The following is a 3,645-nucleotide window of genomic DNA, read 5'->3' as shown; positions in this document are numbered from 1 at the left end:
TTCCGGTTATTCTCATTGGTTAACTAGGGACATGTCCAAAACCATACTAAGTACTTGAGCTGCTCATGAGCCCCACAATTATCAGGCCCGCCGGTCTGGTTGGTCAGGTTATCACCAGACCAACTTGTTGGCCACCAACAAACGTTTCCTACCGTGGAGGACGTGTGTACCCGCCATGAAACTACCGGACCAATCAAAAACTGCTTCCGGCGGTACTGATTATAGTACAGGTTTAAGTTAAAAAGCGGCTCCATTTTGTCATACATTAAACCAACTCTGTCATTGCTATGCTACTCAAAAAGAGTAGTGATGTTTATTCACAAATGAATCACAATGCTATCAGAGAAATTCGATATTCTCCAATTTTAGGGGCACTGCAATACTATCCAAAATTAATGCTGCATGGTCATTGTTATGAAGCAGTCACCTCAGTACAGCAATTAAACAGGCTGATTATGTGAACGAGATTCACGGCAAATCTTCTTCCATCAGTGCTGTTCAGTCTTGAGTGGTCCACTGAGACAGGAAAACAACCTGTTCGGTCCTTCCATACGAGAAACAGAAATTGAACATGTTCCAGGGTGGAGGTGGCGAGTATCGGCAATGTAATGCACCTTTAGGCCAACATGACCATCATTCCGACATGGATTTTCAAACACCTTCGCTCGTGAGAGTGCCTCAGAGTGGTATTCATCAACAGATGGCAATCCTGTAAAACACATGAAAAGACATAGCAGCAACAGAAAGAAACCTAATGTTATAGAAACGAATTCGAAAAACAAAGTCTACTATTATTCTAATACAGTGAACCAAGGTACAACCACACTCCAGGAGGCAAGCAAAAGAGCATATAATCCGAAGGTTGCGATGCCTGTATGTATTGTATTTATGTATTTACGGATTCTCCACAGGCTAAATCGAGGGAGTCTTTGTCATGCCACACTGGATACAACATGCTACCAGAATCACTTTCCCCAGAATTGATGATCTTTTCTTAGGGTGTTATATAAGACACATCTGTAGCCACTTCATCTTGCTCACGAAATCATACACCACCACACAAACGGGTCCTTCGGCTATTATACTTTGGGTGGTACATGGTGATGTATGATATTGATAATCTATTGATACCATATTCAAGTCTGACTCTCACCGTGAGATCCTGGCAACAATATTACCTGGTACACGACATATTCAGACACTGACATAAGCATCTTTTTGGAACAACAGGTGTGCCTATCTGCTAGTGTAATGTGACACACATGCAGAACACATGCAGAATCAGTGACTAATTTTACCCCCTCACTGTTGTATGCGCAGACTCCACTTCGCGGTGTCAAGTACTCTTCTTTCGGTGGGCTACTCCACTAAGGCGCTTGTCTAAAAGGACTCACATTCATCCTGCAAACCAACACGACTTGCATAGTTTTCACTGTCGGCCAAAGTGCGTGCATTGCACACATTGAGATTCACTCCCTCCGTACAGGCCAGTACAGAGCTGCCCACCAATTGAGTCTGTTTTGCGTACTCAGACTTCTGATTTTCCGTATCTTGCAGTGTTTTGCGTACTGCCGTGTACATTGCATGCATACTTGCACTGTAATGTTTTTTGACACGCACATGCATGTCGGTGGCTGCATTTGGTAGTGTAAAACATGTGTGACTTGCACTCACGACATTATTATTTTTGTGCTACATGTACATGTTGTTGTGGTACGGCATGCACTCGCTTTGGTACAAGACTATTCATCACTCAGCTTACACTTGCAATGCTTCTACACAGCTGATTGATCCTCTCCGATTTTCTATACCATTTGCTCAATTTCTGTAGTGCGCACAAGGAGTGATTTTCCGTACAAATACAGAAAATATGGAGGGCTGGTACTTGGTAGCACTGCTAGTATGGTAGTACCAGGCTAAGCTGGCTGGAAGATCAAAGTTCTTTCAGTCATTTTCACGACATATGTTTTCTTTATCATGATCCCCGCGGTGTGACATTCTTATGAATGCAGAAACTCAGTCTTTCTAACCGAGTCTCACGTGCAATGTGAATTTGTTCTTCTTTTCTTCACAATGCCATGTATCGATTCATCGCTTCTTCCCACCCGAGATCCTATGCAACAGCGATTTAAAGATTGGCTTTATCAAATAGTTAATTCAGAGAGAGAGGATCAGTTGTGAATGCTGTGACAGCATAGAGTGTAGATTGGTGTAAACATCATTGCCCAGCAGAACCGTATTCACAGGGATCTGCGTTTAGCATATGGAAGCTATTTTTTTAGAATTTGTACACGTCCAATAAGCCTGAAGAGAAGAACACCTAACTTAGACTGTCCTAACGTTATCGAACGCACTGCCAAAGTAAAAACAACATTTGAAATGCAAACTCGATTGTGCATGCATGGAGGGCATGGGGAAGAGACTGAGAGGGTGAAAGTGAAGGAAATTTGTTCCGAAATCAAGAGAATCCGAGGAACCCTTGCTGCATTCTTCAGTTCGATAACGTCAGTGGGTGAATCTCAGATGTGTTGTGTGCCCAGACATACAAGTACAGCACTAACCTGAGCATGAGAGCTGCTTGTCATCATCGTGGTCAGGAAAACGAAAGGACGAACGAGGAAGATTGCTGACCATGCATGACGAACAACTGCATATCTAGACGACAGACGGCTTGCCAGAATCAGTCTGGTGTATCTTCAGGAATCTTCTTTCCTAATCGCATTCAGCAGTCAGCTTCGAGGTCAAGAACGCGATGATATTTTCAGAAGGAATAATTTTCAAAAATTTTAAATTTTGGAGAAGAAGCTTCCTTTCTAAAAAAAAAAGCGTTCCTTGCTTTCACGCAAGGAGGTGCCTTGCCGGACATGTCGTCGACAGCACAGTGTCGGCAGATCCACGTTTGTAGGCTGCAGACCCGGCAGACGTTTTGATCATCCCGGCCTGGTGGTGAGATTTTGGACCCGGGAGTACTAAAAAGCTGCTCGCATCCCAGGGTGCTCAGTTTCGCTCTACCCGCGCGAGTAGGGGTCCAGGTAACGGGCTCTCTTTCGCGGCCTGCGGAGCATAATATACCTCCCTCTTTTGTTTGTCGTACAGACTTTCAACCCGGGCTGAACTCGACCCGGGTTGAAATTTCTCATGTAAACGCAGCCCTACCTGACTTCTTGACACGACTCAAACTTGCCAAAGTCACTAAGGCTGTGTTTACATGAGAAATTTCAACCCGGGTCGAGTTCAGCCCGGGTTGAAAGTCTGTACGATAGACAAAAGAGGTGAGCGTTTACATGAAGACAGTTGACCCGGGTCAAATACTGATATGCCGCCAAAAGTCCACTTCTACAGTCCAAAAAAAAAAAAAAAAAAAAAAAAAAAAAAAAAAAAAAAACTTCTACAGTCCTGCATGGTCACGTGAATCCGTTCGCGCGAAATTTGCATCTGCAGTGCTGTTCAAACCTGGCCGATACGCACAGAAGTACGTTTGTACGATTTTCTTGACCCGGGTTGATTTCAACCCTCCCCTTGGGGGGAGGGTTGAAATCAACCCGGGGCGAAATTTCAACCCGGGTCAAGCGCAGTGCGTCATGTAAACGCGCCATTCACTTTGTGCACATGGGGGTAGAAATCTGACCCGGGTCGAACTCAACC

At 44.4% G+C, this 3,645-nt stretch overlaps 1 long non-coding RNA gene across 1 annotated transcript; it reads right to left on the bottom strand.

Annotated features, from left to right (window-relative positions):
• Nucleotides 1-237: 237 nt before the first annotated feature.
• Nucleotides 238-3,063, bottom strand: LOC135829532 (uncharacterized). The gene is made up of 2 exons (XR_010555849.1): nucleotides 2,562-3,063; nucleotides 238-709 (listed from the first exon to the last, which is right to left on the bottom strand). It is a non-coding gene; the product is annotated as an uncharacterized LOC135829532 (long non-coding RNA).
• Between the last annotated feature and the right edge of the window lie 582 nt (nucleotides 3,064-3,645).

The sequence above is a fragment of the Sycon ciliatum genome, chromosome 13 (genome assembly GCF_964019385.1).
Source record: "Sycon ciliatum chromosome 13, ocSycCili1.1, whole genome shotgun sequence".
Taxonomy (NCBI): Eukaryota; Metazoa; Porifera; class Calcarea; order Leucosolenida; family Sycettidae; genus Sycon; species Sycon ciliatum.
The sequence above is the reverse complement of the archived record's forward strand: the minus strand, read 5'-3'. Positions and strand labels throughout refer to the sequence as shown.